General features: G+C 37.5%; 1 protein-coding gene across 2 annotated transcripts in view; it reads left to right on the top strand.

Moving 5' to 3' along the window:
* Positions 1-13,492, top strand: part of PARD3B (par-3 family cell polarity regulator beta) — a 621,722-nt gene that overhangs the window by 216,718 nt on the left and 391,512 nt on the right. The window lies entirely within an intron of this gene.

Raw genomic sequence — 13,492 nt, 5'->3', positions numbered from 1 at the left:
CATGCTCTGGTCCATGGGTCATGAAGAGTCGGACACGACTAAACGACTAAACAGCAACAAAAAATAGGTGTGCTGGATTGAGCTAATTGGAAAATTGAGACCTATACTATATTAAGGTTTACATTAATACATCAAGTCGTGAACCTCTGGTGAAGATTTAAATAAATCCTCTGAGGATGTATGTAATATTTCTTCTGTATTCAGTTGCTTGAGACTCCTTTTTATGGAGATACATTATGGCATGTGTCAATTAGGCCTCTTTCTTATTGAAGATCCCAACTTCTGGACAAAGATACTGTGTGGTGCAAACACTGCTGAAATGTGTCTGCTTTGCTACAGACTAGATGACCTGGTGCATGTGTTTAATGTAAATCATGCTGGGTTTTATGAAGGAAATAGCAGAAGAGTTATGCAAATATCAAAACACCAGGAAATGGCCTGATATTGCCAGCAGGAAAAGGGATGCCGAGTTTTGCATAGCAAAGGGCAGCCTGAATGTTGAAGACACAAATGGCAGCAAGTCAAGATACCCTCTTGTGCACACTACCATTCACAAAATGACACCAAGCAACAAAAAATCCCAGAAGTGGACAGCTTTTTTCACCACTTAACCAATTCTTGCCTAATTACAAACCAATTCTCATGACTGTTTTTTGACAAGGGTGAATGGGAGCTAAGTTTTTTCTTAATTACCAGACAATTGTACAGTGATAAGATATGTGGAATGGTTGAAACTGTGACAGGATATAGGCACGAAAGCTGTGCTTACATCAAATAAGACTACCCCCAACCACAAAACAAGTAATTTCAGAGCTTAAACAAGTGAGTTTTTGAGTGTTTGTTCTCTCTTCTTTAAAAAATGTCTTTTAAAATATTTGTACAACCAGACACAGACTCCCTTTGTAAAGACTAATGCCTGTTTGGCCAAGAAGGAATTTAAAAATTCTCTTCCTGAGAGTCAGCTAATTAGTCGCATTCCCCCTGAAGGATCGAGTTTCCAGTTGAGGTATCCTCCTGGACCCGGTCCTCTCAATGGAGGATCAGATCTTGGCCATGACCAGATCTGACTTTTTTCACCTTAGGCAGATTACACACCTTTGCCCCTACCTTGGCAGGAAGTCCCTAACAGTGGTTCATGCACTGCCAATCTTGAGGATAAACTATTGCAATGGTCTCTATGTGAGGCTGCCCTTGAAGATGGTTCGTAAGCTGCATCAAGTTCAAAACGCAGCAGCCAGATTGTTGTCCAGAACATCAAAATATGATCCTATACCACCTGTCCTGACATGTTTGCACTGGCTGCTGGTATGCTTCCGGGCCAGGTTCAAGGTGTTTATGCTGACATTTAAAGTCCTAAATGGTTTAGGACCTTGCTGCTTGTCTGAGCACTTTTCCTTCAGAATGTCTACCCACACCTCCTATTCTAGGATGTTATGAGTGGCCACCCTGAGGGAGGCCTGGAAATCAACAATTCAGAACTTGCTGAGCTTTGACCGAAATAAAGTTAATGAATGAACAACTCAGAACTGAGGCTTCTCTGTGGCGGCTGCATTGTTATCTCCTGACATGAGTGTGACAGGCCCCTTCCCTCCTTGGCTTTAGAAAACAGCTGAAAACATGGCTGTTTACACAGGCTTTCCACAGCCTTACTTGGACTAATTTTGCTTGTGATCACTCATATTCCATTAATTCTGGAATAAATGTCCCTGTTTTGCCACCATCTGTTGTACCTTTGTATTTTCTGCATTAATTATTTTATATTTAGAGATTTGGCTTTGTTTTGATGTTTTATTAGGTTATTGTTGTAGTTTCATTACATGTTTATGTTACGAGTAGTAGCCTGGCCACTAGTTGGAAGGGAGGGAGGGATGGGTCTGTGGGTGGGTTGATTTCTTGCTGGTAAGTCTGTGTAACAAAATCATATTTTTTCTCTTTTGAAAGGCCCTTTTTGAGGATTAGTATTTCGGCCTTTGTAGTCTGGATTCTTTCCAAAAAAAAAATTTAAAAAGTGGGTTGGATGAATCATTTTCTTTCAAAATAAGAAAGACTGGTCCTCAATTTATTTGATCTATTTTAAAACTGATGACATTTAAGGTCACTTGTTTCTGCATGGGGGGGTTCTAAAACAGTTTTATTTATATAAAAAAATCATAACAGAAGAACTGTTTGCCAAAACTTTGCCAAATTTTACACAGAGCAAAATCAGACTGTTACACCTGTGCCAATGTTGGTGCTAATTCAAATTCCAGTTTCAAAGTTATAATTTTTTTTGTTTGAGCTGCCCCCATCTTTATACAGTGGTGCCTCGCTTAACGATTGCCTCACTTAACGAAGAATTCGCTTACCAATGGGTTTCTTTTAGGAATTTTCTGCATCGTTTAACGATGTTCTCTATGGGGGATTTTCACTTAACGATGTCTGTTTTCGCTCCGTCCAATGCTTTTCAATGAGAGAGAAAAAAATTCACCAAAATTAACGAAGACTCAGAACAACACCAAATTAAGTTTGCATACATTACACAAGGTGGACTAACGATTGCAAGCATTTAAAACAGGTTTCAAACAGTTTAAGACACTTTTAAAGGAGCGAAAACGGACATCGGAAAGCCATTCAAATGCATTGAGTCGGCTTCAATGCATTTCAATTGGGGAACCATGTTTCGCTCAACGATGTTTCCTATGGCGATTTTCGCTTAAGGACAGCAGTCCGTTCCAATTGGAACGGATTAACCGGTTTTCAATGCATTCCTATGGGAAATGGTGTTTCGCTAATGATGTTTTCACATAACGATTTTTAATGGAACCAATTAACATCGTTAAGCAAGGCACCACTGTAATTACCTTGAAGAATGTTGTTTTGTTCTGCTGTACAATAACATACAGTACTGTCAGGCAGCTGCAGTTCAGAAGACTTCAGCTTAAGCTGATTAGTCCTGCCCAGCACATGTGGGTAAGGCTTGGGTGTTGGAGCTTGCATAGTTGTACATCTGGGCATGTACATGTCTTTTGGAAAGTCAGAATCTTGGAAGATATCCATTCCATGTATTTGCTGTAAAAGTAAAACAAAGTCAGAGATATTCTGCCCCCAGTGTTTGGACAGAAAAGACATACAGAACAGCAAGATTTCCGTAGTTGAGACTGCTATGATTTTTTTTTCAAAACTTCAGCGAATCCTTTTATTTTGGGTATCTAAATATATTTTGGGTATCTAAATATATGGACAAAATGACCCACAGTGTTAAGAGGAGACTCAAGCTGCACTTACATTCCTCCCGTGTTTTAATTTGCTCAAATGAAAGCACAGGGCTCTGTTCTAGTTTGGGGAAAAGGAAAATTCATTCATCCTCTAGAGGCCCACACAACATTAGAGACAGCAAAAAGCCTCATAATTGGAAGCTATTTAAATCATCACCACCACCATCATCATCTTATAAGTGCAGAGCTGGAAGGGACCCCATGGATCATTGAGCCCAGTCTCTGTCAGGGAAGCACAGTGGGGGAATTGAATTTCCAACCTCTGGCTCTGCAGTCAGATGCCTAAGCCACTGAGCTATCCAGGAGTTCTTTCTTGTTTACAAGTGGTGTGGGAGTTCTTGGGGAAGGGATATTGTTGAGAAGACTTCATGCATTGGTCCTCCATACAGATATTGTGATTGTTGTTATGTGTTGTCAAGTTACCACCAATGTATGGTGATCCTGGGAATGAGCAATCTCCAGAATGTCTCATCTTCAACTGCTCAGCTCAGCTCTTACAGATTCAAGCCCGTGGATTCTTTTAGGGAGTCAGTCCATTTTGTATTTATTCTTCCCCCTTTTCCTGCTTCCTTCCACCTTTCCCAGCATTATTGTCTTTTCCAGGGAATCTTGCCCCTTCATGATGTGTTCAAAGTAGGACAGCCTCAGTTTCAACATTTTTGCCTCTAGAGAGAGTTCAGGCTTGATTTGATCTAAGACCCACTTGATTCTCTTTCTGGTGGTCCAGGATATCTACAGAGCTCTCCTCCAGCATCTCATTTCAAATGAATCAATTTTTCTCCTGTCAGCTTTCTTAACAGTCCAGCTTTTACACACATATATGTTGACTGGAAATACAAGAGTGTGGATGATTTTGGTCATGGTCTCCAGTGACACTTGCTTACACTTGATGATCTTTTCTAATTCCTTCATTGCTGCCCTCCCTAGACTTGGTCTTCTTCTGATTTATTGGCTGCAGTTCCTTGTTTAGATCAGTTATTGAACCAATGTATACAAAATCCCTATTTTAATTTCTTCATTGTCAATGTTAAAAGATGCATAGTTCTTCTGTAGCCATCATTTTTGTCTTCTGAATGGGAGGGGGTCATTTCCCACCCCCCAAAATAGAAAGTACAAACAAAATTGCAGATTACATATTAACAATAACACTTCGCTCAGTCTCTAATGTGGATATCATTTAGAGACTAGCATTATATTAGTAAGATGTTCATATTATGTGGCTGTGTGTGGCTAGAGTTTTTTAAAAAATTAGAAAGATAATGAAAAATAAAAAAATAAGCTGCAAAGCATCCTGCTTTCAAATATCTGTCGGATAGTGGTTACATGGCATCAAGATATTGCTCCTTAATCTTGTGTGATTCTTTCGGAAACAACACTGGGAGAATGTAAATGCATCTGCCTTTGAAAATGATCCCTTCTGAATCCATTGACTCTTGTGTTCAGATGTGAATGGCACTCGGGGGAGTGGGTTCCTCTTATCAGAGCTAAGCAGCCAGGCAAGGGGGCAGCAAACACACATATTCAGAAGGCCATGATGGTGTGTGCTGGTCAAGGACGTCTGACAGTTAGTGAAAGGTCTCTGGCTATGTTAAATAAATGCTATTTCCTTCCTGGCTTCAGAAAGCGCTAATGCTTTTTGTGATGGTTCCCCCTCCCCTTTTTTCATTTTTCTTGGCCAGAGAATAGGGATAGCTAAGGCAGTCCTTCTGCCAAGGGAGATGTGCATTAGATTATCATAAATCCACAGATAGAAAGTGCAGTGGTCAATGAGTGTCGGCCTTCTTAGATTAAATAACAGGATTTAATTGAAAAGGCGTCTCAGGAGAGGCAGAAGATTGAAACAAGACTGAGCATACATTAACATCAGATGGACAGAGAAGAATTTATGTAATGCTGGAACAAGCTCAGTGTTCTCTCTGTGTATTTTTTTTTAAAAAAATTAAGTGATCTTCACTTAGTAGAAAATTCAGAAAGTACATTTTGCTGTGTTTGGAATGCATGGGAAGTGCCTACTAATTTGGCAGTGTTGCCATCATGTCATTCCTAAATGAGCAGAAGTCTGTGTCCCCAGAAGACTGGGCATATCAGCTTTCCATGGGCCAAGCTACATGTTATGATATAAGTAGAAACTTTGAGAAAAAGCAAAATGACCTGACAAGGGAAAGAAAATTCTGCTTTGAAATATGAGGGTTGGTTAGCAAGAATGCGGACAGACAGGGGAGTTTGATTTTTGTACCTGAGAGCAGAAGAACAAAAGGAATGGGTGGAGTAAGCAGTAGATGGGTGGCATTGCAGACTACCATTTTTCTGAACGTTTTTATTAAAATAATCAGGCATTCAAGCAAAACATTCTAGAATGCCAAAAATTTAGTTATTAGAACTATGTACTGTTCTCTAGACAGCACCTCTGATGACTTCTATTGACTTTTCCTGGCTTTCTTAGCCTAAATCAGACAATAGTTTAAAAAATTAATGATTAGGATTTTCTGGTTAGCCAAAATTCTGTGTTCCAGTTCATCATTTTAAAAATGTTCCTGGGGATGAAATAAAAACTATTTTGTTACGGTTAACCAAATGTTCACAGTGGAATGTGTGAGCGTTCAAGCTATATACAGCAAAGTATAATGAGAGGTTGTGATTTTGAGCCTTGTCACGTTTTTTCTTAAGATGGTAATAATACAATGCTAATTCTTAGACTAATCCAGTCAGAACTTTGCTCTGAGCAAGGTGGAGATGCTGGTCGAGAAAAGGAAAGTGAAGGGCTTCTCACTGGAAAGCCAAAAACCAGTGGATAACAAATAGCATCATCTTATTTTCTCAGTGGGTCCATAGCTCAGTGTCAGGGGCATCCATTTCATTATTTATTGACTTCTCACTGTTGTAGAAAGAGCTGCTGTACTCTAGTTTTTAAATAATGATACTTTTTTTTAAAAAGTTGATCTTTACAGAAGTCAATACACTGAACAGTAGCACTGGATTTTCTTGATTTTTTAAAAAGTTATTGACACATAGATACTGCCTGGGGAAGAAAACCAAAGAACATTTATGTTGGTTTGTTTACTGGCATGTCAAATTCAATTCTTTTTTGAGCTTAAAGAAATTGCCTTCGTGATCATTCATGCTCAGTTAACAAGTTTGATCCATCCTGTATATAATGCATTTCCAAAAGCATGTGACACATTACACAGGGGCGGGGTGGCAGTATTTGACAATAGCAAGCAGTTACAAGGGTCAACTTAGAGATTTTGTTTGTTGACTCATAATTGCATTCCAAGCAGATATTTTAAAAATCGAACAAGCGAACAAAACCTCGGAAAGTCCTCTTTCACGTGATAACTTATTTTTCCAGGTAATCCCAGCTTAGTTTAATATACTTTTCCAAATGTAAAACCAGTTTCTTCATGAAGAAGAGTGGGTCTAGAGTGTTTCCTCTGAACTTACAGTGAGTACCCCATGACCTGTGTCATGGCAGCATTGCCTACCTCATTTTGTGATAGTATTTATGCTTCTTTACAACAAAGATAAGCAACTGCAAAGGTGTCAGTGATGATTTCCTTTCCCCTAGGTGCCAGTACGATCTCCATACACTTATTTGGAACATCTACTATCCATAGCTGTTGTAAAATGATGTAGGGATGAGAATCCGACACTTTTAAGCTGATGGTTAGAGCTATAAGAAAGCAGTGAGAGGTAAACATGAGCAATGTTCCTTTCTGATCAATTGCTCTAGCTTCCTGGAGTATCAAACATTAAAATACACACCAGCTTTTATTAAATCAATCCCAATTAAAATCAAGATTATAATTAAAAATCAGTATAATCTAACCTGATTGATATACAAAGGAATATGAAAAAACAATGATAATATTTCTATACTTACTGTATTTGCTTCCCAGAATGTTTTAATGTGGTAATAGCTGTGAAATGTTACAAATTCCAATCTGGATGTCAGTGGAGAGCTATAGGAAACCTAATACTTGAAAATGATTTAGGTATATTTATATCTCTCGTCTCACTCAAACATTTTAACAACTTTATTTTGGTAGAGATAGTGTATACTTACACACTGATGATAACCCAGCAGATTGATGCAAAGAGTTAATGTGTGTTGTAATTTGCTTTTAGGATAAATTTGAAACATTTGCACCAGAGTTTGTTTGCCATGTTCTTTTCAGCGGTGTGTCTGTCTTGGTACCCAGTTATGTACCTATGTTTTCATTTAATAATATAGATAGGCATAGAACTGTTTGTTCCCAAAACATTTGGAGTTGCCATTTTTCAAAAAAAGTTATATTCTGTATTGGTGTTCTGAGAGGAAACCATCTATAAAAGATTGAGCTATATTGAGCTGGTTGTGATAAAAGGTTTTTGCGTGTTCAAACTCAGTATTTATAGTAATACTCATAACAAAATTGTTAGTTGCAGATGGGAACAGAGAACATTCTGGTAAAAGATATGAACAGGTGCACAGAATATTTGTTGTCGTACAAGCAGATTATATAAATTGAGATAATTGCTGTATTCCAATTAATTCCGTTGCTCCATTGGAAGTGGGAAGTAAAGTTAGCAATTTGGTACAATAAAACAACTTGGCAAAAAGCAAGTCAGCATCCAGGTGCACTTGCCAGTAGGAAGATGTGGACTGGCAGGTCCAAGTCTTCCTAGAAGCTATAATACTGCTTTGCTGTTTTGTGTTAATGGAAGGGATGGGCTGTGCAGTAAGCCTATTGTGGAAAAGGATGTTTTGGCAAATTGGGACTACTAGCCTAGCTTGATTGACAAGTCATATATTTATCTGTTATTGTTTCGTCATTTAGTCGTGTCCGACTCTTCGTGACCCCGTGGACCAGAGCACGCCAGGCCCTCCTGTCTTCCACTGCCTCCCCGAGTTTGGTCAAATTCATGTTGGTAGCTTTGATGACACTGTCCAACCATCTCGTCCTCTGTCGTCCCTTTCTCCTCTTGCCCTCACACTTTCCTAACTTCAGGGTCTTTTCCAGGGAGTCTTCTCTTCTCATGAGATAGCCAAAGTATTGGACCAAATCTAGAAGGAGCAAATGATTACTGTATATTCTTGTTGCAGAAGAACCCCAATTATACCTAACAGTTTGAATAGCAAATCACCTTCAGGAAGTTGGGCTGTACTATGTTCCGGAAAGCATCAGGTGCTCATCTTTCTTGGAATAAGGAGGGCTATAGGAGTTGCCTTTTCTCCCATTTAAAATGAAATTTTCATTTTTGTTTTCTTTTTGTTTTGTTTAATGCCCCAAATCTTGTTGCTTAGCATAGTGAATTGTATTAGAATAGACCAATTGAATCAACAGGGATTCAGTGAATCAACTGTAAATTCAATTGATTCAAATAGGCCTACTCTAATTGTGACTTACTTTAACATGGTAAATTTTATTTAGAGTAGGCCCATTTGAATCAATGCAACTGAAGGAGGACTTGTCTGATTAAATCCTCATTGAGTGTGTGGGCCTACGCCTGGCTTACTGCACTAAGCAATGAAATTGCTACAAATGGACTACAAAATGAAAGATTGGACAAAATTAATGGCAATCATAACACTGTACTTCAGTCCCCTGACCAGGACTTAGAATGTGTGATTTGAGCAACATTTTTTGTGTAATATGGCAAACCAAATTTGAACAGTAGGAATGTGAGACAATAGTTTATAGTATGGGTGTGTGCATCCTGAAGCAAAGAACACATACAAAAAACATTTCATTTGCCCAGTCATACTCCTGGGGCGAAAGGATTGGCTTTGGAATGTTGACTGTGTGTGCAGGTGATGTGATGTGAAGAAAAGGATTGATGGCTCTCGGTGAAAAGAATTGCATGGTCTTGAAAGACAATGAAGATCAAAACCAGAGGCCAGCAAATCTTAGAGAAAACATCCTTAAAATGTTCTATAGCTAGGATTACACACCTGTAAGATTAGCAAAAATATCAGAGGGTAACAGCAATATATGCTGGAAGTGCAAAAAGAATGCAGGAACTTATTATCATATGTGGTGGGCATGTGAAAAGGTCAAAAAGTACTGGACACAGGTATGGGATGTAGCAAAAGAAATTACCCAGCAGACATTAGATATAAAACCTGAAATGGCATTATTGAATATCATATCAGGTATTAAGGATAATAAATTGAAGTACTGTATTGTCTTATATATATACTCACAGCAGCTAGACTACTCTGGGCCCAAAAGTGGAAAACCGAAGAGGTTCCAACAATAGAAGAGCTATTAAAGAAGTTATGGGACATAGCAGAGCTGGACACTCTATCAGAAGCACTACGGGAACAACCAAGAGACTATGTAAAACAAAGCTGGGAACTAATATATTCTTGGGCCCAGAAGAAGACAGGAGTGTAGGGCAAAGTTTATGATGTATCTATATCTACTTAGCACATACGGGAAATGAAATTGGGGGGAGCAGATGGGTTAACAAAGCTGGAGTCTCGGACTCCAAAGGGGGGTGGGGTTAGTTTTAGGGGTTAGGTCTTTTTCCTTTTTTTTCCTTTTCTTTTTTTCTTGTCTCTATTTGTCTTGTTTTCATTTCTGTGTGAATAAAAAAAAATCCTTTAAAAAAGAGATCAAAACCAGAGGAAAGATAAACTAGGAAAATCAGTTTGCTGAGAGGAAGAAGAATATCTGGGAACAGAATTGGTTGTTATGGAGAAACGGCAGAGTGTGCTGAATATCACAACTTGTGTCCAATTGTCAGATGGACATTTAACTAACAGATGAAACTATATCTATCTATGTATCTATTCCACCAAATTCTTTCAGCCTGAAAACAGTAGACTCGGGATAGTTTCATACATATATCTGAGGGGGAAGACGGAGAAAGCCATTGGCTCTGAACCAACTAGTCTGTGTATTCATGTTTGCAGGTGTTTTTTCTCCTGATTTGTTTATTTTTCTCTGATCACCATTGTGCCTGTTGTTTATTAATTGTTCACAACTCGTGATTGCTGAAACAATTTAGAGCTGAGTTTGTGATGCAAAAGCACAGTGCAGAGGCTTTAAAATAATAATTTCTGATGGTATTTTTTGGCCTGTTAAAATAACTATTGAGACATAATAAGAGATACATGGCCTATTTGTTATTCATTTGTAACTGGGAGGCTTTTTTTCATTGCTGACTGTAGCATTCCGTTCATTTGCCAGTAAGGCCAGTTTTTCAGTTCTGTTTTTAAGGTCTTAGACTTACACATGTACATTTTATTAAAACAAACAGAAAAGTTAACAAAGATAAGCCTATGGGTTTAAGAAGAGCAGGGGAGGTGGATCGCTAGATCAGACAATAATAATTAATGTCAACATCAGACCTCTTTTATGTTTTCCAATTAAATGAAATGCATTAAATTTTTCCTGTGATTAAATATATTCAATATTTGCTCTTAATACATATTGAAATTAAACTTTATAGTTTTGTACATCCTCTATTTCTCCTCCCACTACTTTTTCCTATAATATGGTGGATTCCAGATTAAAACTATATTAATTATTTTAGTTTTGTTCATGTCTAAAAACAATAGATTTCACTTGCAGAAGTCACACAATTAAAAACAATAAGTTTAATTGCGCTGTTAGGTTACATTTTGGGGAGAGGGGTAGACTATGCTCTTGCATAGATCACTGGTCTCACTGGTGTTTCTACAGAAGAAATTCTTGGCAGCTGAAATTTTGTGAGTTTAGGATATATTATACAAAGAACATTTAAATATATTTGAAATTAAAAGAAACATCCAGACAGGCATTTTTGAACACGCACAAATGCATTCTCTACAGAAAAAAATTATATACTGTGAAAATGATCTCCCCATGGAAATGTGTGTGTGTGTGTGTGTGTGTGTGTGTGTGTGTGTGTGTGTGTCCATGTGTGTGCGTACAAATAAAGCTGGAAGTATTTGTGCATTCAGAGTGAGGACACAAGTGTTTCACTTATCTTTGCATGGCTGTAGCCCTAGTCAGGCATTTGGGTAACTGTATTTGTGGATGCAGGCATGGGTGTGCATTGTGACTCTGCCCTCTCCACCCATAGCCTTCCAGTTTGTGCTGAGAACATTTGAATGGTATAAATTTACCAAATGGGCGGGATATAAATCAAACAAAATAAATAAATTATGCTTATTATATGATTTCTGACTGATTGAGATCATATAACTGGCATGAATAGTGATCTAATCTTGGTTCTTGGGCTAGAATTTCTAGAAGCCTTCACCACTAGCTGTGCTGGCCAAGATTTCTGGAAATTGTAGTCCAAGAGCATCTGGGGACCCATGGTTGAGAAGCACTGCTCTAGAAGCAATAGCAGCTAAAAAACCTGCTGCGCCTGTGAATTAAACTTGAGAGAAGGCAAAAATTCAACACGATCCTAGTGTTACTGCATTTATTTTCACTATTTTACTGTCAATATTAAAGAAGAGATCTTTGTTTCTTTCCTAATAAGACTTATTTTTGCATTCATTTTCTTAATAAGTCATGACCACCACAAAATCCAGTTTCCTTTAAGAGTTGGAGAAGAGGAGTTATGTGTAGACGGGGCAGGGAGTCAGTCTTCCAACAAGCTGTGGGACAATGCTGTTGCTTGGTTTTGCTCCTGTGAATAGAACTTAGTATTAAAAAGAAACATGGTTTTAATGAATCAAATTCCTGATTTTATAAAGTTAAATGAAAGGTTTCCTGATCATTATTACAAAATAGTCTTGATATAGCCTAAGATTTGTAAGCTAAATCCCAGCGTACTGATAAACCCACAAATAAGTGGATAAAATTAAAAAGTAGATCAAGGTTGTTTTTTTAATGAAAGATATTATAACGATGAGTTAAAGGCAACACTTTGTGGGACATTGCTAAAACATATTTAAGAGGGAAATTTATAATGGAGGAGTCAAGATTTTAAAAAATGAGAAACAAGTTGCAAGAATAATTAGAAGCAAAAATAAAGAGGTTATCAGAAGAACATAAGAAGTCAGGTCTGAAAAAAAAATTTACTGAGTTAATAAGAACCAAAGCAGAATTAGAGGCCTTATCTATAAGTAAAACTGAAGCAGTAAGCAACTATTTAAAGAGGAAATATTATGAATATGGAAATACAAAATAATTGCTATCCTATGCAGTAGAAAGGAAGACTACTAAAAGGATCATTGTTTCTTTAAAAACAAAGGATAATATAATGATGATCCCACAACAGATGATTTTTAAGGATTACTGTGAAGAATTGTATTAATATGAAATAACATCAGATATAGATGCAGAATTTGAAAGGTCATTATTAATTCCTCCAATCTCAGAAGTGCCTAAATATCAACTTAACTCCCCAGTAACATATACTGAAATAAAAACAGGTACTAAAAGAAATTAAAAGGAGGGAAAATGCAATATGTTTTACTGATTAAAAATGCAATATGCATTACTGATGACTTTATATGAAAAGATTATGTTGCTCCCCATCTTTTAAAAATGTCTGATTCCATATTAAGTGAAGAAAAAGTACCAGAGTCCTGGAAATTAGGTCGAATAACCATCAGGCAGTAGTATGTACTGGATGCTTCTCTGATAGGTAGGAGTAGCAGATGACAGAAAAGTATGGTGGGGATATTTAGGAGAGATATTCCCTTGAGGCCACAGTGCAGAATGTGATCTTAATATTTATTCTTATGATGTTTTGTTGTTTTTGTTTATTAATACAGCCACGAGAGATAAGCCACCACGAGAGATAAGCCCAATAAATAAATAAATAAGTCGTATCTGTGATGGAGATGATCAACACATTAGAAAAATGTCTAACAATCTTAGTAGCTTGACATGCCAGGAAAGCTGCCTTGGGCTCTTTTTAAGAAGAAAGGCGGGATAAAAATATTTTAAATAAATAAACAAGTTGAATGGCATCACATAGCAGTGACAACTCTGTTTTTTTCTGTTTGCCAGACTGCAAATAGAATGTTTCTCATATTGTTCCTTTCCAGCTTTTTCAGTATAAAACTCCAAGTACTGTATGGGCAAAAGCTACAGGCATCAGGAAGAGGGCTGATGTGCAGATATAGCTGTTGGCTTTGATGCTTTCCTTTGTTCTGCTTTTAATATTACTTACATACTTTATATGCTGCCTCTCTGCCCATAGTAGACTCTCCATAGGAGACTTAAGTCAACTTACAATCATCTGAAATCACACTATAGGGAATGTACTAAAAATTATTAAACATGTAACAATCAGTGTGTGCTTTC

This window comes from Pogona vitticeps, chromosome 1, assembly GCF_051106095.1.
Source record: "Pogona vitticeps strain Pit_001003342236 chromosome 1, PviZW2.1, whole genome shotgun sequence".
NCBI classification, from domain to species: Eukaryota; Metazoa; Chordata; class Lepidosauria; order Squamata; family Agamidae; genus Pogona; species Pogona vitticeps.
This window is presented reverse-complemented; position numbering and strand designations above follow the sequence as displayed.